Genomic DNA, 24977 nt, shown 5'->3' with positions numbered 1-24977 from the left:
AATTATTATAAAATAAAGTAATTCTGATTTTCACTGAAAGTGCTACCTGTTCCTGAAACCACTGGACTGGAAGCTAGGGGCCATCTATTTTTGTCTTGTCTTCTCTGCTGATTATCCTAGTGGCTGAAGATATCACTGACATTCTTCTCATTGCATATTCAGAGGTTTTCCTAGGCTAAGGCCAAGAGAGGCCAATGTCCCTGGGCCTGCTTCTAAGACTCTTTCCATGAGCATCAGGAGAACTACCACTGGGGTTGAAGGAATTGGCTCTATAATAGGGCAACTAAAAATAATTTCATGTTTTTATTTTATTTTAGTATTTTTATGTCCAGACAATTTATTAGACTTTCTTTATCTAAACCAAAGCAAAGCAGGTAAAATTGTCCTTTTATCTCTCCAAGGCTGTTTTTGGCTCTTTATTTTCCTATTTAAAATAACCTCTCACGTCTATTGTAACCACCTATATTACACAGGACCTACTTACGGTGATATCCCTACTTATACTCTCCATATTTAAATTTACATTTATTAGGGCTTTGTAATTACTAATCTCCAAATTATCACATCAGCAGCAGCAGCAGTACCACTAGCAGCATAACAACTGTCATTTATTTAGTAATAACCGTGTGTCAGACCCAAGGCTAAAGACTTTCATTTTATATCATTTAACAGTGACATGTCATATGATAGGTAATATTATCCTCATTTCACAGATGGGAAAACTGAAGCTGAAAGTCTCAGTATTTTGCACTAGGTCACACAGATAACAAGTGACAACAGTGCAACCTCATGACACTATACTTTGCAAATAAGGGCACTGAGGCGAAGAGAGACCAGACTCAATGTTCTGGACACAGTAAGTGACAAATTTGAAATCAGGTCTGTCTGACTAGTTAAAGAACATGTTCTTTCTATTATATATTTTCCATGCAATTTTTTTCCTCACTCCTTCTGAGGTTTAGGAAAAGGAAATAAAATTTGTGAATTAATGTGTTTTGAATTATTATGGAAGATTCCCATTATAGGAATAGGCATAATTCTATCTCCAAGTCCCCATTTTTAGAAGAGACATCTCAGATATGTGCTGCTGGCTTGGCAGTGGTCTCAGGCATGTGTGGCCTGGTGATTTCTTTGCAGAACTGTCCACTTAAAAATCTCTGTTGCAAACATGGGCATATGAGATAATGCAAAGGTACTCTTACTTCGGACAGAAGCAGCTAATCACAGCTTGTTCCAGAAATCAATGTTATTGACAGATTGAGAAATTGTGAAATGAGTTTTACTGGAAAGTGTTGCAAGATCTTTATTTGACCAACTCCTAAACTCACATTTGGCTGAGTCCTGGTGGCTCAGGGAAGGAAGACAAAGAGAAAAGGGCAGACAACAGAAAGCGGCTTTTCTTTCACTGCTTTCAGCTGGAAACGGGTTAGTGCCCACGCCTGCGGTCTTGCAGGTTTGCACTCTCTTCTCTCAATGACTTTCCTGTCAAAGCTGCTTTGTTTTCAACTTAACATAATGGAACGCCAACCTAATACTTTGCCAAGCTCTCATTGATCCTTGGTGTGGAATAAATGTGAATACTGCCTCATTAATCCTCTCTCTGGTCCTTGGGGAGATGTGGCAAGCAATATCCCATCCATTTTGCAGTGGAAGAAAGAAAGGCAAAGTAAATTGCTCACTTTACATCTGTTCCCCAGCCTTCTGGACATTTCCATCTGGATGTCTTGTGGGCTTGTCAAACCCAACTTACTCCAAATTGAATGCATTCTCTTTCTTCTTACAAAATATATTCCTTTCTGAGACTTGTGTGTTGGCTAATGGCACTGCCGTCCACACAACTATCCTGGTAGAAGCCTCTGAGTCATCTTTGATTTCTCTCACTTTCCATATTCATTCAGTCAGGAAGTTTGTTTCCTTTTCCTCTGAAAGAGTACTCAAATCCATCCTTTGTCTCCACCTCTCCACACCATCTCTCTCGGTTCATTGTCTCATCAGCCGTCATCCAGATTAGTGGAAAAAGATTCTTACTTATATCTCCAATTCTGGTTCTGTAATTTGTCCTGTATATTGTCTTCAAATTAATCTTCCTATAAAACTGAGGTGCATTATTTCCTTCCCTGCTCAAAAAGCATTGATGTCCCCACAAGGCCAAAAAAATAGAGTCCTGATTCTTCTCAAAACAATGAGATCTTTTACAACTGGGCAGAATGCCCCTCTAAGAAATCTCTCCTGACTAGCCGCAAGGGCCAACTTGTTATTTCCCAAGTGTTTGTCCAGTGTTCATGCAGGGCTTGCCTTTATTACAGCTTATTTGTTACACAAATTTCTAGTCATCCTTTAAGACCCAGTTCTTATGCCACACCTTATTTGTTATCTTTCGGCTCATTTGTCTGCCTACTCTCTTAATTAATCATTCTTTTCGGCCTTTATAACAATTTGTTATCATTATCACAACCTGTTTTGTAGTTAGGTATCAATATTTCCCCAAATAATTTATAAGTTCCTTAAGGAAAAATTCTGTATTTATCTATGAATTGTTAGCATGGTGCTGGGTACTTCTTAGATGCAAAATAAATGACAAGCAATTTATAGATAATAACTTTTTTTAAGGAATAAGTTTTATCACATTTAATTCCCACACTAACCCTGTAAGGCAAATAATTATTACTGATCCCTAATTTACAGGTGAACCACATTGAAGTCTAAGGAATTTTAAAAACATTTCTATGACCTAACATCAGAGCCAGGACTTAAACCCAGAAACGCAGTTAGCTAGCTCTCTAATTGTAAACCTTGAATCTAGTTCACTGTGTTAAACTGCACATAAACAGAAGGAAGTTTGGAAATTTGACCTCATACAATGCCTGATTTTGATAAAACAAACTTTTCTGGTTACTAGAACATGCTAAATGTTGTTCCCATTGAGGGATTATCAATGTTCAAAGGACAAGCCACTATTAACGATTATTTTCTGCATCTGATAGTAAGAACACAAACTTGTCAGGAGCAAGGATTGTGTTGTGTTCATATATGGAGCCAATGTAGCACCTATAAGGCCTTGAATGTAAATGATGTTTAGGAATTATTGATTGCATAATGAAATCTAGTCAGAGGAATTTTGGTATCTTTGGCCATTTTCTCTTCTAAGCCCCAACCTTCACAATATGTTGCCAAGTTTTCATAGAAAAAAAATGTATACAACTTGGTTGATTTCTAAGATAAGCCCATCCTGTGACTGGACAAGAAGCATGGAAAGGCTTTTCCTTCCCCAGATTTTCTTCCCCACTGACTGAAAATTCTCTTGTTAAAGTCATTAGTTTGTAGCCACAAACATGGACCTCTCTCCCAGGAGGTCTTGGAGCAGACATATTTGCCTTGCCCACGTTTGCTTCTTAGCTGTCTTATCAGTCTAAGTATCACTTGTTTTACCTACAGCTAGTCCAAGCTGTTATCCTTAATTATTTGCGCTGGATTGGCCAAGATTGCTTAGTGAAAAGACTGATTGCAGCCTTATTGGTTTTCAAATGCTTTGCCTTCTGAATAAAGGTAGTTAGAAGGACCGAGGAGAGGTTGGCAAGTTATAGCCCTACTTTGGTAGGGATGCTCAATGTCCACTCAAGCCAATGGATCCTATTAGGGTCTACCTTTCCATTATGTTAATTCCTGACATACCTCCAACATCCAGTAGTGACCCTTACATTGTCTAGTATTCTCCATCCCTCACTCAATTCTTATGTTCCATGTTACTCACTTCCCATGCCATCTACATGGAAATTCTGTCTATTAATTTAAGAATGTCCAGCTTTGATCCCATATATATGATGCATTCTATGATTCTACCCTATAAATTCTTACTGAAACTTGTAGTGACAATAATCGATACTTAAGCACCAGGCAGTTTAAGTTCTTTAAAGAATGTTGTAGATTAATTGCAAAAACAGCTTCAATTCTTCAATATCCCCTACCCTCTCCAGGTATCCATACCTATTTATCCACCAAGAGGTGAAATTTATTTCTCTGTCTCTTGAATCTAGACTGAACTTGTATTTTACTTTGGTCAATAGAATGTGGTAAAGTTGATAATATATCAGTTCTGAGCCTAGGCCTCAAGAGGCCTTGTGTATCTTCACTCTCTATCTTGAAACCCTTCCATTATGGGATTAAGCTTTGACTACCTGCTGAAGAATGAAATCCATGTGGAGGAGAGTCCAGCTGTCCCTCTTAAGATCTTCCCAGGTTAGTTTATACCAGCTGTACCAAAATATGCAATAGGATTGCCTGTCTGATCCACAATTGACTGAAGATGCAAAAGTGAGCCCAGCGAAGACCAATGGAAACACCTAGATATCCCATAGACTCAAACAATAAGATGCTTGTTTTTTTAAGCCACTGTATTTTGGATGGGGTGTTTCTAAGCAAGAGCTAACTCACACAGTATATTACTTAATTTAAGCCTCCTTATACAATGATGTAAATACCATTAATATTCCTACTTACTGGCTGAGGAAATTTAGGGTTGCAAGATTAGGTTACTCATTTAAATTTTCACAGTGAGTAAGTGATAGGGGCAGGATTTGAGCCAAGATAGTCTTAGCTACAGACTACAGAGTTTACATGCTTATATATTACGTTACCCAGTTTCTCTTCAGGAGCATGTAATTCACAACTTAATCCATAGGATCAATCATTAAATCTTTAGGGGAAATAATTTAGCTCATTCCCCTTAATTTCTCCATGAGGAGATGAAGACTCAGTTTTCTGTTTGGCCCAAGGTCACAAAGTTAAACCATAGTCTGGGTTTTTGGATTGTGTCTTAATACTCTTGACTGACTTATCTATCTTGGTCAAGAGCATTCATTTTTCTGCTGGATGACTGCAAGCTTCTTGAGGTGTAATACTTTATGTCCATCGTGGTGCCTAGCACAGTGCTGAATACGCAGAAGGTTTAGAACATATTTATTAATTGACTGTTTGGCTGAATCTGTTTATTTCTGATGTCATGGTCACTTGGGCATCAGGCATAGTGGACATGGCCAGCAACACCACCACTGGGGAAGGCTGCCAGCCAGACTTTAGTGCCATTACGAGAACTGTCTGCTCAGGCCTACACCCAAATAGAAATTCTCATTCTCTGGAATTGCTGTATTTTTCTCCTAAAAGGCACAACATCTATTGTTTACTGAATTATCAGGAATGTTTCTGTTGATATACTTAATGAAGGAAAAATAAAACCCCACATTTGGGTTTGGGAGGATAGAACTTTTCCTTCTATGAGGAAAGACCTAAGTTCGAGACTTGGCTTTCTCACAGTCTGTGCTAAGATTGTCCTTCAAGCACTGAAACAGATTTAAGTAAAAAATGATTTGTTTTTACAAATACAAGTAGCATAGTAATACAAGTAAATACAAGTAGCATAAAATTCAACCTGGATTCTTAAAATTTGACTATTTTTGTCTGCACTCTCTGCGAGCCTGGGGATTCAGCTTTGTGATGGAATAAGTTAAACGGATGATATCAAGAGGAGACACGCTCTGGGGAAACAAGCCTTAAATATGCATTTCTTTTCTTTTTCTTCACCTTATCCTTTACAAAATAACAAAGCAAAGAAGATTAGAGCTTGTCTTTCTATTATACAACACATCCTCCATGAAATCTCACAGAAAGCACTCCTAGTCACTCTACAGTATAACCAAATATTTTTAATATACTTAGGGAAAAAACCCAAACCTGCTTTTTTCACATTTGCTTCTTTCTTTTGATCTGCTTCTATTTGCTGCTGTACTGTATAATATGGATGACTTAATGGCCAAGTTTTAGAGATTAGAGAGTGGAATCTAGTCAGATGATAAGATGATGGTAGAGTCTGATTTAATTTTAGGCCAAAGACATGCAAATTTTATCTTGTTTTCTTATTTGTATTTAGGAAAGTTTTAGTAGTTTAAAATATCCTTAATAATCTGAAAATGGGAATTTTTTTTTTAAAAAATGAGATAGTGTTAAACCTCCAAATTTTAAATTGTTAAGATTTCAGAATAGCATAGAAGAAAGTGCTGTAGTAAACAATAAGATGGGAATGGGTAATCTAATTCCTTTTATTAGAATTCACTACAGACCGCACTTTCTTAACAGCAATGTGTTTACTTTACTAAAATGGGCTCTTTCCATGCCTTTTATTGCTGTCCTGCCAACTGGAATCACACCAAGGCTCTGATTAGAGATCTCATACTGGCTGACATAAATAAGTGAAACTGAACCTCGTTAAAATTCTCCTTCTCATTAAAGAAGAAAGTGGTTCAAATGTGGTTCTACTGTCATTGTTTTGGGTAAACAAATATAAAAGTGCTATTCTAATGAGTCAGGAACATAGTTAAAATTTTAGAGTCACACCAAATTCTGCAGCATCCTGGTTGGCTAGAAGAATGAGTCTGTATCTCTGTGCGTGTCTGTGTGTATGTCTTGTGTATGAATGTGTGGTGCTGAGAAGTCAACAAGCGAAGGAAAGAAAAAGACTTTTCTTCCTGCAATCTTTCTTTTTTTTTTTTTTCCCCACGGTTCCTAAGGTGATGATAAGTGGACAGAAGCTCCGGTGCTAGTAATTCACTGCAATCCTCCTGTACAGGGTTACCTAAAACTGTGTTTCACCTTTAGCTTCTCAGCTGTTGAGAAAAGGAATTGTTATTCTAAAAGATTACACTTAGAAAAAGATGGTGACAAAGCTGTTAGGTATAAGTAGTCATAATAAAAAAGTACAATTAGTCAAACCACATATAGGAATTTTACAAAAATTCCCCAGCTGTAAAACATAAAATTTTAGAATCTTGTGGTGGGGAAATCAGAGCATAAGTACCCTGTGTTTACTCGAGAAATCTGTTCATTGACCACTGAAAAGTCTGTTGTATCCTCCTGTGGACATGGGAGGGCCTCAAGTCAATACTAGCTGCTGGCCAGAGACTCAAGTTCCCTACCATATGGATCTCGTCATAGGGAAGCTCACATGGCAGCTTGCTTCCCCCAAACTGAGGGAAAGAGAAAAAAGAGACAGAGAGAGAGCACGCGAGAGCACAAGCACAAGATGTTAGCCGGATTCTTTGTAACCTGATTTGAGAAGGGCGATCTCATGACCTTTGTTGTAGCCTATTCATTAAAAATGGGTCACTAGGTCTAGCCCACACTCAAAAGGAGCAAATTTCATAAGGGGGCCTCTGTGGAGGCTTTTTACCACAAATTGTTTAATTTGTAAAATTGGAATTCAGCAGCTACTGGGCATTTGTCTAAAACTTTTACACATCTGTCTTAATAAAATATTGACATTTTAGTGCTCTTCCTTTATATGATACTTACTACATTTGTCCTTTCATTAACTATTTTGTTTTCTTAGATATTTAAGTCTTGATTCATCAATATAGGAATGGTAATAAAAATTTTTACTATTACACAGGAATTATGCTTCTGTTGTTTTAAAAGCCAAGTTATTTATAGCCTGTAATAACTAATAAATTACTCAGATTATAAAAAAGATATAAATGGATCACTTAATTTTATAATGCAAATATAATTTCAGTACCAATTCTTAATAAAGATAAGAAAATAAAACTATAAACAAATTTAACATACACATACAGAAAAAATTCTGAATGGTAAATCAAATCCAGTAGTGTTAAAAGAGCAATGCATTAATTACTACAGATATATATACATTTTTTCACAATAGGAAATCTATCAACATAATTACATTGGTAATTTTAAAAAGAAAACCTTTATGTTCATACAAATATTTGAAGAAAGATTTCATAAACTTCAAAAACATTTTTGATCTAAAGTGAAATAAGAATAAGGGAAAATAAATAAAATACATGTTTTGGCCACATACTAAAAATAAATATTATATAAAATATTAAAGCAATTTTCACTAAAATAAGAAATAAGACATCTACCAGCAGCATTATTTAACCTTGTTTTGAAATCATAATCAATGCAATAAGTCCCCACAATAACATGCATTTATAATGCTGAACAATTGAACTAATAATACCTTAGAAATATTTGACACTTTATTAAATTAGTGTAATTAATTATAGGCCAAGGAAAGTGGCTGAATATGGGCTAAATACATGACAATCTATTGCTTTCTTTTAACTTTGCAAAAAACTCACATTTGTCATGGAGGAAAAACATATGAGAGAGAAATTGAAAATTAAGGCAAAGTTTCTATGTAAAATACATAATAAAATATCATTCAAGGATGTAAAACATGATAAAACCAAATTAAGTAATATGATATATATTTAAACGGGAAGACATAATATAAAAATGTTAGTGTTTCCAAATTTACATCAATCTTAGTGCAATACCAGTCAGACTCAAAGTAGAGTTTAATTTTGGAACTGGGTAAATCTGTTTAAAAATTTTAAATTGAATAATAAATATCTAAGAATAACCAAGAATATTTTATAAACAGAATGACCAATGTGGGTTTGTCCTACCAGATGTTAAAATACATAGTCAAGTCACTGTAATAAAATATATGCTTTTGGTATTGGATTGGACACATAGACTGTTGGGGAAGAACAGAGCTTACAAATAAAGAATAGTTGGGAACTTAATATAAGACAATAGTATTCTTTCAATATATTATAATGTAATTGTTTAGTAGATGATACTAACACATTTGATTTTCTATCCATAAGAAAAGAAATTTGAATGACTGTTGCACATTATTTACAAAATACATATTTCTGACAGGTTAAATATCTAAATGTGAAAAAACTGAAAATAGAGGAGACTCTTTCTATAACTTTATGGCAGGAAAGATAAAAAAGCCATCAATCAGAGACAAAAAATTTTACAACATAAATATTTGTAGAAATTGTAGGGTGGAAACTACCATAAGAAAGTAAAAATGCCAATGATAGATAAGGAAAAATACTTGCAATTAGATGAAACAGGGTTACTATCACGAATATACAGAGGTTCTACAATTTGATAAGAAAAAGAGAACAAATGGAATTAAAAAATGGGCAAAAGCTTTTTATAGAAACTTTCAAATATCAAATAAACATTGAGAAGATGACCAAACTTATTAGAAATCAGCAAGTACAAATTAAAGCAGATATAAAGTTTTTTTTGTTGTTGTTGTTTTTACCAACAACAGTGACAAAAATGGAAAACTATATTGTAATTTCCCAAACTGGTGATTGTGTAGGAAAATTGTCTCAATTATACATTGCATGGAAAAACATGACTCTTTTGCAGTGTGGTTTAGGATTATCTGTAATACAATAGATGTCTTTTGTGTATATATATATATGTATGTTATATATATATAAAACACATATATATACACACAATATCTATTTTCTATCTGCTTTTCTATCTATCCATCTATCTGTCATTATCTTTAGCTACTATAAGTAAATAGTACATAAATACTAGGCAGCTATTAATATGCAGTGACATATCTGTACATTTACCTTGAAGAATGATCATGATATAATGTGAAGTGAGAGCTCCATGAATGCAGAGATCTTGTCTGTAGTGTACACAGTTATATCCTCACTGCTTGGAGTACATAATATGCCTAATTAGTAATTGTTGAATGAACTTATAAATGGATTTTGTAATTTTGTAAAAAAATTGTTCAATGAGCATGGATAAAGCTGGAATGAATTTGTGTGTGTACGTGTGTGTATGCGTTATATATACACCCATCAGCATGTTAACATTGATTAAATCAAGAGGGTGGTGTTGAAGAGGGTAAAGGGGAGGGAAGATTATTAAATTTTTCTTCATACATACATTCTCCCTACATTTTCCTATGAGAGCATTTTAGCCTAGTAATTAGTAAACATAATAGAGGAATAATTTTAAAAATGTTTACAAATAAACATCGAGAGGAGAAAATGCTTAAGGTAGATTATAAAAATCTTGGTAGAGGATTTCAACTATGTAAGATAAAAATATAACTGGTTAAAAGAGAAGCAACTAAAATATTGGCAATGGTTACTAAGAGGGTGCTTATGGATTTTATTTCATTATACTTTTCTGCATATTTAAATTTTTCTGCTGTCTTATTTTTAAATAAAATTGTTATAGACATAATTTCACCTCCTTTGCCTGAGAAAACCACTTATTGTTAAGTGGGAGTATATTCTTCTTATGTGCATTAATATATTTTAACATATTTTAAACCAATACGCTTAAACATATAGTAACTGTGTGTGTGTGTCAAAGATATCATTTTACATACATCTTTCTGTAACTCGCTTTTATAATAGTAAAATAATATATTCTTTAAAATAGTATTCCATTTTATTACACATTTTTATCTCCTGTTAATACTCTTAGAATTACAATGCTTTGGCTGGGCGGGGTGGCTCATGCCTGTGAGGCAGGGGCGGGCAGATCACGAGGTCAAGAGATTGAGACCATCCTGGCCAATATAGTAAAACCCCATCTCTCCTAAAAATACAAAAATTATCTGGGCGTGGTGGCCCATGCCTGTCGTCCCAGCTACTCAGGAGGCTGAGGCAGGAGAATCACTTGAACACAGGAGGCAGAGGTTGCAGTGAGCCAAGATCAGGCCATTACAGTCCAGTGTGGTGACAGAGTGAGACTCCGTCTCAAAAAAGAAAAAAAAAAAAGAATTCCAATGCTTTATTGATAATAATTGCTACCATTTGCTTAGGGATTACTAATGTGTCTATCACTGGGCTAAATGCTATTTAATCATCAATATAATCTAATATGAATCAGAAAATAATCTGATCAGTGTTTTTTCTAATACCAAGTTTGAAGAAGAGTTGAGATTCAATAAGAATTCAATACTCAAAGGAGGAAACAGTGAAAAAAAATAGGTTTGTCTCCTGATTACAAATATCTTCTAATTCTTAGTTTGCCCTGAGAAGTTTCAAGCTATAGTAAGATTCTAGACTCAATTGGAATGTTTTGCTTCTTAATTTTCTTTCTTTATTGAAATTCTCTCTGTATTCCTGGCTATGGAATTTACCATGCTATTTTATGCATGCTTATGTTGTCCTCAGAGCTGTTATCTAGTGATCATATACACATATAAACTTTTTCCTCAATAGACTAAGCAATTCATTAAAGATACAGCAAGTTTGCAGTAACTACTATTAACTGATTTGAACTGAAATGAATTCTAGTTGTTTACCCCTTCTGGGAAGGGCAGTCCTGTGAGATGAGAACCCTGTGAATCTAAATAGGGTGCTTATTCTTGTGGACAATAAAAGAATCGAGACCACAGATTTTCAGTTGACCAAATGTTAGTTAATAACTTTGAGCATGTGGAATAAGGCTTAGTTATAAATGCTGTGCAACTATTAGGTTGATGCAAAAGTAATTGCTATTTATGCCATTTAATGGCAAATGGTTGATCATTAATCGCTGATCTAAACTGCAGTCTCCAAGCATTTGTAAAAATCATCTTGCTCTTAACAGCCCTTGGAAATGGACCTAACAATCCTTTCATCCTACAACAAAATGAGGTGTCCTAAAATGGAACAGGCTATCTTAGGGTGCAATGAATTTCCTTTTATTAAAGGTATTTAGGTAGAAGTTAAGCATTAGGTATTCATACTTAGCACTAAGTATTAGTATTTTGCCATTTAATGGCAAAAACTGCATTAAATGGCAAAATCTGCAATTACTTTTGCACCAACCTAATAGGTTTCGTAGATGAAATGTACAATCATACAAGTATTAAATGAACGTTTTTATTGTTCCGTATTATGAGCACACCCACTATATTGCCTAGCTTCCACCTAAATACCTTCATGAGTCCAAGGGTAGCAACGGTATTTCCAGTGCAGAGGCAATGGGCAGTGAGGCTTTTGGTTGTTACTCGGGGCTCCACCTCCGAGAAACATGGAGCCGCTCTTACGGGGGGTATTAAACTGGTCCTCACAGACTCTCCCAAGCCTGGAGACAGCAAGGGCAAGGGCTGCAAGACAGCAAAGGTGGCAACCTGCCCCTCTCACTGGGGGCTCTGTCCCAGGGAGTTGCAGAGCTGCTACTGGCTTTATAGGCAGGAGATGGTTGGCTGGAGGCCCAGGCCCAGAGGACCCAACAAGTGAGGAAATATGGGAATGGGCCACCACGTTACAGTCTGGCCACTTCTCTGTAGGACTGCTGTGGTATGCTGGGGGTCTGCTTCTGCTTCAGTCCCTAGTCACCCCCAAGGCTGTGAAACAGCAAAGATGGCGGCCTACCCTTCTCTCTGGGAACCCCGTCCCAGGAAGGTACTGACCTGTTACCAGCCCAAACACACCTGTAGAAGGTGACTAGAGATCCCAGTTGGAAGGTCCCAACTAGTGAGGAGGAATGGGATCAAGCACCTGCTTAAAACAGTAGTCTGGTCACTTTTTTGTAGGGCTGCTGTGCTGTGGGTCCACTCCAGCCCTCAGTCGCCTCAGAATCAGTCCCAAAGCCGGAAGGCAAGAGCAGCTAAGTCAGCAAACAGCAAAAGTGGCTGCCCACCCCCTCCCTCTGGGAGCTCCATCTCAGATCGGTGTAAGGCTGGTAGCCATGGCTGGTAGAGTTCCAAGCCAGTGGATCTTATCCTTCCAGGGCTGTGAAAGTGAGGCCTGCAGCCTGTCGCTGCTCAGACCCCTGAATTCAGTCCTTTTCCCAAGGGTATATACAGGGGTCTAACTTCCCACTTTTCCAGAGTTGCAGCTGCTTTTGCCTGGAAGCCTGGTCATCTAAGGCTCCCAGGGCTCTGTGTGTGCCTGAGTGGCTGTTCTTCTGAGACTCCATGTAGCTCTGCATGTCAGACCGAAGGCCCCGGTGGAGTGGGTTCCCAAGGGGATCTCCTGATCCTAGGGTTGCAAAGATCTGTGAGAGAAGTGTGGGTTCACTCACTGCTTCCCTGGGTAGGGGAGTTTTCCCTGGTTCTGTGAGGTTAGCTCCTGGGACAGTCATCTTGCCTTGCTTTTCTCCATTCTCCATGGGTTGAGTTGTTTCCTTGATTAGTCCCAATGCGTGTACCTGGATGCTTCAGTTGAAGGTCCTGTATTTACTAACCCCTTTCATTCTTCTCCGTGAGAGCGACATACACTAGCTACTTCTAGTTGGTCATCTTGGCCACCACTGACAAATAGACTTTGAAGAAAATATTGAAAAGACTGGAGATATTTTGCTCCAGACAAAGCAAGATTGAAGGGAGACAAAGACAGTCTTTAGTTATTCACAATCCCTTAGCCACGTCTCCCACAAAACACTAAAAAACAAATATTGTATAATTCATTTGGTAGGAAAAACCTGACCTAAACTAAGGTGGCACTATTTATAGTCTCTATCCCACCTAATATAAATATTTATGTTTTACAGAAAAAAAACTAGTGCATTTGATCCTGAAGCATTGCTCCAGACCCTTTTGGAGACATTGAGTAACATAGAATATATGAACCATATTCCCTTTCCAGAGTTCGAAAGTTTGATAAAGTGTGAATTTTGAAACCCATTTGTCCCCAAGGATTGTAGACTGTAGTTGATTATTTCTATGTTTATCTTTTGTGAGGATAATCCCTTTTGCTAATGTGCCTTCTATTTCCATAAGTTTGAGATACATTGCTATTGCAAAATGGTAATTTTTAAAAGAAAATATCAGTCAGAGATTCCTCTGGAAATAATTAGAAATAACTACCTGGATGGAGAAAGGACCATTTACTTCTGCTAATAAATTAAGAACTAGGTGCAACAGGTAGGGTATAAGAAAGAGAAGCTCAGTGGGATATTTCAAGAGCAGTGGTTCTAAGCCAGTTTTGAGTTACGGACCTTTTGGGAAATCTGATGCAAATTAAAGCTGCAAATGAATACAAGATTATGCTTATATTTTCATAGTGTTCAAGATTCCTTAAACTCATATGATTAATAATTTCTGCTCTGGAAACTGATTGAATGGGTATAGGGTCAACCAAGTGAATAGGTTCCTATAGTAAGATACAGGTCAGTATCTTAGAGGTTTTGATTTTAGGAGAAATGGGATATACACATCCCCTCTTTACTCACATAGCTTAGAACAAAAGGCGAAAAAAGCAACAATAGCAGGCCTTCCCTTGAAGAGCACCACTTTCCCTGCTAAACTCATTACATGGTGATTTTTCCAGGCAGAAAGACATGAGGCAGAGAATTTTGAAGGGCTAAGTTGAATTTCTTCCTTCAGCTCACCAACCCATGAAGTCACATCCTCCTCCAATGGAAGAGATAAAGAGGGGCAGGAGAGAGTCAGATTGTTCCCTCCTGGTCAGTAGTATACATATTGTTTCTGTCCCTATGAAATGTGAGGAATAAAGAATAAGTGTTGACACTAACAAGACGCAGGGCTATTTTTGAGTTTCACCCCAAAATTAGCCAACAACAGGCAGAAAAGCCAAACCTTTGTGAAAGACAGAGTGGGCTACAGTATCTACACACTAAGCATTGCTAAATCTAGGTTGTACATTTTTCAGGCAGTGTGGAGAAGAGAATGGTACACAGAAAAAGTGTCATTCAGAAAACTGTGATTGGGAAAAAGGTATATTAGACTAAAAAGTTGGGGAGACAGATACTTGAGAGCTTAGTATCTCTTTCCCATGAGGACTGGCCCTTTCAGGACCATTAGAAGGAATTTCAGGAAAGGCCTCCTGACCTTCATTTTGCACAGAATGTATGAGTGAAGAACTCATCATCACCCTTGAAAATAACTACACTCTTTTTACTTAGCCTCCGCTGGTCTAGGGAGCTTTCTCTCAGTTGTTAATCTTAACTTAGGGCCAAATTAGATGTTATGATTTTGCACTGTCTTTAAAAAAGCATTACATTCCTCTCCTTCTTTAACCTTATTCCTTACACCACCATACACAGATAACTAAGTTTAACTGCTTGGGTGTATTCTTTCTTAAATTTCTCCCTGTTCATATCATCATTAATAAACTTGAGTAAAAGGACTGTGTACCATTGCTTTAAAAAACCGGAATAACATACTTCTTTGCATCTTGCTTATATCATTAAAAAATATAGTAATCCCACTAAGTAACCTAGTACAGACCTAATATTCTTTTTCCAGCTTTTGCCACATTCCACGGTAGAAATGTGACTACAATTTATTTAATACTCTATTGGTGAGCATTCTCTTTATTTCCAGTAATTTTGCTCTATAAACAATTATTCTTTATCTGTGTACATTCGTTAAAAAACTGGCATTTCTATTTCTATAGATTTACAAAAGTTGGCTTGTTAAGTTCAAAGGACATATCTGTTTTTGTTAATATTTACCTATGTTTTGTTATATTTAAAAATGATTTATAGGTTAATTTTTTCTTAATTAGCAGGAATTCCCAAGTGAAATATCATACTTAATAAATTAGATGATTTTAATCACAATTAAATCACTTTGAGAGCTAAATTATAAACATTATTTCAAAAATATTGGTACAGTCTAAGCTATATTGAAAGTTGAAGTTGGGTGCATTTTACCCCGGTTTAACTTTCTTTTTCATACTGAGATATACTTTAATACTATAAATGCACATATTGATATATGTGTTTACTATAAATGCACATTGATATGTGCATATGTTATACTATAGATGCACATATTTGTATACTATAAATGTGCATATTGATATGTGTATATGTTAATGACAAATAGTAATTAACACAAATATTAATGAAACAAATTTTGACATATACAGAAATATATGTGTCTATATACCATACAGATACAGTCCATTTTCTTCATGCAAAAAAAGTTCCCCATGTGATGAGAAGTGAGAGACTGCTAGCTGGAGGGGTCATTGAATCATGGGGAATTTTATCCTTTTAAGATAAATTTAAGACTGGTTAAGGGCTAATTATAAGTCAAGAATAGAGGGATAGGCCAGGCGCGTTGGCTGACGCCTGTAGTCCTAGCACTTTGGGAGGCTGAGGCGGGCAGATTGCCTGAATTCAGGAGTTCGAGACCAGCCTGGGCAACACGGTGAAACCCCGTCTCTACTAAAATACAAAAAATTAGCTGGGCTTGGTGGCATGCGCTTGTAGTCCCAGCTAATCGGGAGGCTGAGGCAGGAGAATTGCTAGGGCCGGGTGCAGTGGCTCACCCCTGTAACTCCAGCACTTTGGGAGTTGGAGGTGGGTGGATTACATGAGGTCAGGAGCTGGAGACCAGCCTGGCCAACATGGCAAAACCCGATCTCTACTAAAAATACAAATATTAGCCAGGCATGGTGTTGCACACCTGTAGTCCCAGCTACTCAGGAGTCTGAGGTGGGAAAATTGCTTGAGCCCAGGAGGCAGAGGTTGCAGTGAGCTGAGATTGCTCCACCGCACCCCAGCCTGGGTGACAGGGTGAGACTCCTTCTCAAAAATAAATAAATAAATAAATAAATAAATAAATAAATAAAATAGAGAAGGATAGGTTGCAAAGGTGGATGAGAGGGGAAATTTATTATGACAAATAACTGAGGAGATAGGGAGGGGCAGGATCTAGAGATATTGGCCACAGAAAACAGAAGAACCTGTTCTCTTTTGACTAATGGAGGCAGTAGGTAAGAATATAGGTAAGTCTGTAGCTGGAGTGGCTAGAAGTTGAGGGAGTCCTATCTGATGGCCTGATTTTCTCCTGTGAAGCAGAAGGTAAGATTGCCTACTGAGAGGCATCAGACGATGGTGGGTTAGGAAGTTAGAGAAGGGTAGCAGTTAATAATGGTTGTTGAAGAGAAGAGAGGGATGAACAGCACTGAGTTGCATATGAGATTGAAGGTGAAGATTCTGTGGTGACATGAGCCTTCAGAGTGGTGTGATTTTCCCTGGGAATATTCAGCAGCCAGGGTTGGAATCAGAGTAGGCAGTCTAACTCATCTTGAGTTGAGTTACAGCTGTATGATTATAGCAGATTAAGATTCACGGCAAATTCTTTGGTATGCACCCCATCTAGATGAGGTGACTATTGCTCCTTCCTTCAAATCTGGGTACATTCTATATGTGGTTTCACCACTAAAATCAGTGGAAGTGAGGTTGTGTCAGTTTCTTGACCGGGTGGTAAATTACTAGCAGTGTCTGCTTCCTGTCCTTGAAATACACCTTTTGGGGGAAAGTCACTTGTCATGCAAGAAGTCTGCCATGCTGTGAGAAAGCCCAAGCTAGCCATGTGGACAAGTAACCTGAAAGAGATGTTCAAGCAGCCCATAGTTATCACAAACATCTCTTGGACCTAAAGAAGGAGGTAAAAACAGGACAGAGCTTATCAACAGAGAGTGGAAAAGAAAAGGCCTTACAGGTCTTGATGATATTTCCACTGGGGGCAAGCTGAAGAGGACCAGATGTTCCCACAGACAACTCAGAATTTTATCCCCTCAAAAATCTGAGAATTTTATTCCCTCTGGGAGGAAATTTCCAGAAGACAAAGAATTATCTATGGATATAAATGCTAAGGAGGCTTAAGTTAACAAAGACATAAGATCTAACAGTGAATAATTCTAGCTATTTTACTTTGCCTGTGGTCTTTTCAGTCAAGGATTTCACTTTGCCTATGGTCTTTTCAATCAAGGAAAACCTTCCTTGGGTTCAATAAACCAAATATACCTCATCACTATGGTAAAGAAAAAAACCAAACAAACAAACAACAACAAGAAAATGCTCTGAGCAAACTCCCTCTAAGACATATTTCTACAAATCACTTAGAAATGAACACTATGGTGGAGGCACACACAAGTGTGGAGGAAGCACCAGCAGTGGTAGCCTTGGGCCTTGTTTCCAGTGTGCCCAGGCAGCCAAGAAAGCTGCACTTTTGGATTCTGTTGATTAGAATAGATTCTCTTATCTGGAAGACCTGCCATCTGTGCTGTCACCATTGCTTGAGTTGACCAAAGAGTGGCCTTAGTCTGATCAACAACCACACCCAATTTTAATTTCTGCTTCTTAGATAATGTCTTTAAATCCTGTTTGTTTAGATTGACCCAATTCACAAATGCAAAGGTGACAACATCTGTGGGAAGCAAGCATTTTCCCCTAAATACATAACAGGTTGAGTAAATATGTCCAGTCAACCAAAAGCAGAATTTGCCAGAAATTTTTAATTTGATCTGGAAGGACATGAGGACAATCAAATCAGAAAATTAGTCCAGAATATGGACTTTGGAAAATATATTTTGCTCTACTTGGCAGGCTACATGGATCAAGCAGTCTGTTTGCCAAATCTTCCTTCATAATATTATTGAAGTAAATTATCATGTGATATTATTTTAAAACTGTATTTAACAGCACTATGCTTAGGGCGGTGTGGAATACAAGAGTACAAGGAGGAAATGACATTGTTACTGCCTTCAAATAATTGTGTGGCTGTATTTTAGACCCCATTCTGTGAATCTATGCTATTTCATTTGTATAATACTAGTGTGTTTTAAAAATTTTACCCCGAGTTCTATATGTGAATATTTAAGATGAGTTATAAACATTAAGGTTTTTATTTACAACCAGGTGTTATTACATATATGAGCTACAGAGATAGAGAAATAGGTAGATAGGTAGAGAAATAGACAGGTACTATATATTCTCTAGTCTTAAGATTCTGCTGACTGCAAAAGAGCTTTGTGAGCTATTCATTTTAAAATAAAGTGCATACTGGATATAGTTAATTTACTAAATATAGTTAAAAGACTTTCTTTCTAAGTCCCAAGTTAGATTTTTAAAAGCAAAATGTCAGTTAGTTGACTTGTAAAAGTCCTTATTGCCTTGTAAATTGGAACAAAAACACCTTCCACATAGGGTTTGTGGTGAGAATTAAATACTACAATGTAAGTAGAATGACTGGGACCCAGAAAACACTTAGTAAATTATATCTTTGATCTGAACAGAGAATGTTTTTCAATGTGAAATATTTCTTAAACTTACTGAATATTTCTTAGGATATCATATTGGAAAAAAGATACAGTATCTTCACTTAGACATATTCATACAGTATCTTCACTTAGACATATTCATACAGTATCTTCACTTAGACGTATTCATAATTTTCACCATGTTCTTCATTCAACCCCTACCATTCCCTGCATAGGAAGCACGGTCTGAATTGAGGTTCCCATACAATCTTTTGATCACAGTGGTTTCTCTCGAGGCTGCACCTGCAATGCAGGTACTCAGTGCTGATGCTTTTCCAGCCTTCACAGCTCAGAAAATGTTTTTTGAAACCAGATCTTTTATATAATATGTGTTTTTTAGAATAAGTGCTTTAAAAGGATAACAGAAAAATGTTTCTCATATATATACTGCACATAAACCAAGAACAGATTCATACACTTTGTATGTGTGAAGTTGAGTCTCTGGCACCACAAACAGAATGGTAGTCATTGCTCACTCACACTGAATGCCAGTGACATTGTGTTATGTCTAGCAGTACCCTTTGAAAATCAATCCTATGGCTCTTTCTACTTTTTTTCTGCACAAAACATCCATTAATTTTACACTGTTTTACTATCTTCTTGTCAATAGGGTGACTGAAATTTGCATTTTCTAGAAAGGGTGCAACTTTGAATGATGCTTATGTATTTTTAGTCTGTGTATGTTTGCCACAAAATTAATGAATTTGATACTGGAAAACATTCTGGGAAAAGATCAATATGCCTGCTAGTGAGGGCACTGTGTTTTTTCTTAAAATGGTGTGTAAACTTCTGTGCCTTCATAATGCTGCTTGATAATGTTTCATACAGACAGTGCCAAACTGAAAAAGGACAAAATGGATTGCTCTACCAAATAAAATCAGATTTTCTGATATTCATCATTTCACTTTCTAGCTGTACTTTCCTTTTGTGCTTTTAGGGCTACCTGTAGGGAATTACTATAACTACAGTGTCACTAATCTCAGTATATTTAAAATTACTTTTTTTTCCCACTCTGAACTGCAGTAGTAATGCTGCTATTTCAGTGAATCCTCTTTGAGACATTGACTCAGTTTTGTGAATTTGAGATATAATATAACATCATGGTGACAATGAAGCACGCAAATTAAAACACAAAATAATTAATATAGAACTGACATGATAAAAGCCTTTGGTCAAGATGAACCAGACCTCTAAAGATCTTGAAGTATCTAAAAATTGTTTATAACTATAAATATTATAAATAACTTCATGGTATTTCTATAAAAAATAAAATTTAATTTTACATTTACATTTAAAAAATAAAAGCAATTCTTTGCTATGCTTTTTCCTCCAAAACTGCCAACTTGACTGCTGATCCTTTGATAGGTCACCACATGGTCTAGGACCCCAACTGGAGGAAACTTCTGAGGTGCTGCTCTGTAATCCAGAAACACAGAAGACCAACTAACGGGGATCCTGTACACATTCAACTTTAGGAAACTGAGTATTGGTTGCTGCCTTTTACATGCTCTTAGTGTCACCAACTTTAGTGAGATCAGGGCCAAATCAGGGCCAGTATCTTGATAACATTCTTGATTGATAAGATTTGGCTCTGTGTCCCCACCAAAATCTCATGTCGAATTGCAATTCCCATGTGTCAGAAGAGGGACTTGGTAGGAGGTAATTGGATCATGGGGGTGGATTTCTCCTTTGCTGTTCTCATGACAGTGAGTGAGTTCTCATGAGATCTGATAGTTTCAAAGTGTAGCACTACCTCCATTGCTCTCTCTCTTTTGCCACCAGGTAAGACATGCTTGCTTTCTCTTTGCCTTCTGCCATGATTGTAAGATTCTTGAGGTCTCCTAGCCATGATTCCTGTTAAGCCTGCAAAACTGTGAGTCAATGAAATCTTTTTCAGTGACTCGGGTAGTTTTGAATCTCAGGTAGTTCTTCATAGCAGTGTGAAAACAAATTAATACATAAAATTGGTAACAGGAGAGTGGAATACTATATAAACATACCTGAAAATGTGGAAACAACTTTGGAACTGGGTAACTGGCAGAGGTTGGAAGAGTGTGGAGGGCTCAGAAGAAGACTGGAAGGTGTGGGAAAGTTTGGAACTTCCTAGAGACTTGTTTTTGACCTAGAGAATTTCCTAGAGAATGGTTTTGACCAAAATGCTGATAGTGATATGGACAATGAAGTCCAGGCTGAGGTGATCTTGAATGGAGATGAGGAACTTACTGGTAACTGGAGCAAAGGTTACTCTTGCTATGCTTTAGCAAAGACATGGGTGGCATTTTACCCCTGCCCTAGGGATCTGTGGAACTTTGAACTTGGGAAAGATGATTTAGGATATCTGGCAGAAGAAATTTCTAAGCAGCAAAGCATTCAAGATTTGACCTGGCTGTTTCTGGAAGCATACAGTCATATGAATTCACAAAGAGGTGGTCTGAAATTGAAATTTGTGTTTAAAAGGGAAGCAGAGCCTAAAAGTTTGGAAAATTTGTAGGCTAACCATGTTGTAGAAAAGAAAAACCCATTTTGGGGGGAAGCCATTCAAGCTTCTGGCTGAAGAAATTTGCATAAGTAAGGAGGAGGTGAATGTTAATTGCTAAGATAGTGGGGGAAATGTCTGCAGGGCATTCAGAAATTTTCACAATAGCCCCACCCATCATAGACCTGGAGGCCTAGAAGGGAATAATGGTTTCATGAGCTAGGTACAGGGTCCCGCTGCTCTATGCAGCCTCAGGAACATGGCACCCTGAGTCCCAGCCACTCCAGCTTCAGCTGTGGCTGTTGCTTCAGAGGGTGCAAGCATCAAGCCTTGGCAACTTCCATGTGGTGTTGGACCTGCAGGTGTACAGAAGGCAAGAGTTTGGGAACCTCTGCCTAGATTTCAGAGGATGTATGGAAACACCTGGATATCCAGGCAGAAGTCTGCTGCAGGGGTAGAGCCCTCATGGGGAACCTCGATTAGGGCAGTGCAGAGGGGAAATGTGGGGCTGGAGCCCCCACAGAGAGTCCCCACTGGGACACTGCCTAGTGGAACTATGAGAAGAGGATCACCATCCACCAGACCTCAGAATGGTAGATCCACTCACAGCTTGCAATGATGCACCAGGAAAAGTGGCAGGCATTCAATGCCAGCCTGTGAAAGCAGCTGTGGGGCTGTACACTGCAGAGCCATGGGGGCAGAGCTGCCCAAGGGCTGGGGAGCCCATCTCTTGCATCAGTGTGCCCTGGGGTGGGGGTGAGAGGAGATTATTTTGGAGCTTTAAGATTTAATGACTGCCCTGCTGGGTTTTGAACTTGCATGGCACCTGTAGCCCTGTTGTTTTAGCCAATTCTCCCATTTGGGACATGAGATTTGGGAGGGCCAGGGGTGAAATGATATGGTTTAGCTCTGTGTCCCCACCGAAATCTCATGTCAAATTGTAATCCCCAAATGTCAGGGAAGGGACCTGGTAGGAGGTGACTGGATCATGGGGGTGGATTTCTTCCATGCTCTTCTCACGATAGTGAGTAAGTTCTCACAAGATCTGATCACTTGAAACTGTGGTGCTTTCCCCCTTGTGCTGTCTCTCCTGTTCCACCATGGTAACACGTGCTTGCTTCCCCTTCACCTTCTGCCATGATCGTAAGTTTCCTGAGGCCTCCTAGCCATGCTTCCTATTAAGCCTGAAAAATTGTGAGTCAATGAAGGCTCTTTTCTTTGTAAATTACACACTCTCAAGTAGTTCTTTATAGCAGTGTGAAAACAAACTAATACATTGGTACTATATATACTAGATAATATATGAAAGTGGGAACTTTTTTTTTCCTTTGAGACTGAAAAAATGTTTAAAATGCTGTTAACAGTTTTTAAAATAAAAAAAGTGTTTAAAAAATCACCTACTGTCCAAAATTCCTGATAAACCCTATTGATACTTTTTTTTTTTAAAAAAAGGCTTAAAGTCAAGAGTTCCTAATCTTTCATTTTCAGCCTTTCTTGTGAGTGTGACCACAGTGAATTTACTTATGCCTATCCATTTATTTTTCATGTATAAAAGGACAATATACAAACTATAGTGTATATTCATTTTTATTTAATAGTATAACATTGAGGATCTTTTTATGTCACACTTTAACAATTTTAATAGCCACACAGAATTTTACTGTCAGGGTCCTTTTTCCTTTTCTTCCCTCTCCTTCCCTTTCTTCCTTTCCTCCTTTCTCTTTTTCCACCCTTCTTTTCCTGTTTGTATTAGTAAGTTTTTGTGACACTATAAAGAGATAGCTGAAGCTGGGTAGTTTATAAAGAAAGGAGGTTTAATTGGCTCATGGTTCTACAGGGTTTACAGGAAGGTTGGTGCCAGCATCTGCTTCTGGTGAGGCTTCAGAAGCTTGCAATCATGGCAGAAGGTGAAGGGGAAGCCAGCATGTCACATGGGGAAAGCAGGAGCAAGGGAGAGAGTGGGGAAGTGCCTCACCCTTTTAAGCAAGCAAACTCAGGTGAACTCAAGTGAGAGCTCACTGATCACCAAGGGGATGGCACCAAGCCATTTATAAGAGATCCACTGCCATGATCCAAATACCTCTCACCAGGCCCCACCTCCAACACTGGGAATTACATTTCAACATAAGATTAAGAGGGGACAAACATTTAAACTATATCACTGTTTTTTATCTCCCACCCTTTCCCCTTTGTTTTTGGAATAAGTGCACATAGGACTTGAGGCTTGGAATGGCATAAATGGAAAGTGCTTTTCCTTCCCATCCTCGTCTCTCCTCAGATATCACTCTTCTTTTCAGTTTCCAGAGATTGCAATAGACATATTCCAGTTACCAAACACACACACACACACACACACACACACACACACACACACACAGTAAATGAAATATCAATTTTATGTTTATGGATACTTTGCAGATACTGCAGAATTGCCTTTCATTGAGATATGGCAATGCTTGTTCTCTCATACAATTCCTAATGCTGTGTGACCAAACTTTTTTGTTTTTTTCAATCTGATGATTGAAAGATAGCACCTCATTACAAAGTGAATTCATACTTTCTAAACTATAAGTAAGTTTAAGCATCTTTTTTAAAGTATTCATATCCACTTATATTTTTCATTTCTATGATCTACTTGAAAACTTTTATTTCCTATTGTATTTTAGTCTTCTTTTAATAATTTCAAGGAATTCTACCCTTCATCTATCATGTGCGTTGAAATAACTTTGCTCCATTTACAATTGCCCTTTTGATTTATCTTTGTTGTATTGCATTAACTTTAATTTAGATATTTTCTCCTTTTAATAATCCTTCTAAATGATTGTTATTTGTATACAGGAAATATAGTGATTTAGTTTAATTACTTTCAAAATAAGTCACTTTCCAATACTTTGACTTTTAATGTTTTCAGAGTCACTTTACTCAAGAAGAGTCTATTAAAACAACATTATTTGGAGTTATGGTTTTCAATCCAATCTGGCTTTTTATTTATTTGCTTATGCATTATACTTATTGATATGACAGATATTTCTGGTTTCAGTTTATTACATTATTTTGCTTTTGCTTTCTGTTTCTAATGTTCCTTTTGTAATTTTATGTTTTACTATATAACACACACACATATATACAACTGTATATACAATGTATTGCTTGTATATATTCCTTTTGATAACTTTGTAGTTGTTACATCTATTTTTAGTTTTCCTAATGATAAAATATACACATATATAATTATATTGTATACTTAATTCTCCATTTATTTAGAAAAATCTGTTTTTCCACTAAGCATAATTGCAAAATTACTATATTTCCTCACACCTCACCTGCCTTCCCTCTCCCCACTTTAAGCCACATCATCTTATTTTCATTTTGAATGAAATATCTGAGGATATACTTATGCCTCAATCACTTGATTTAAATAATGATTTTTGTCCCCAGGATGAGAAAGTAGGAAGACTTAAATAACCTCCTAACTCCACTCCACCTTTGTCAATATTTATATGAATATTTGCAATAGTTTTTAATGTTTTGGTTGTGTTCTTCATCTATAATTTACCCAATTATTTTAGCCCTTATTCTATCCCCTAACTACAGTAGTGTCTATGACACTTATTGTTGATTCTAGG

The sequence above is a fragment of the Pan troglodytes genome, chromosome 4, assembly GCF_028858775.2.
Source record: "Pan troglodytes isolate AG18354 chromosome 4, NHGRI_mPanTro3-v2.0_pri, whole genome shotgun sequence".
NCBI classification, from domain to species: Eukaryota; Metazoa; Chordata; class Mammalia; order Primates; family Hominidae; genus Pan; species Pan troglodytes.
This window is presented reverse-complemented; position numbering follows the sequence as displayed.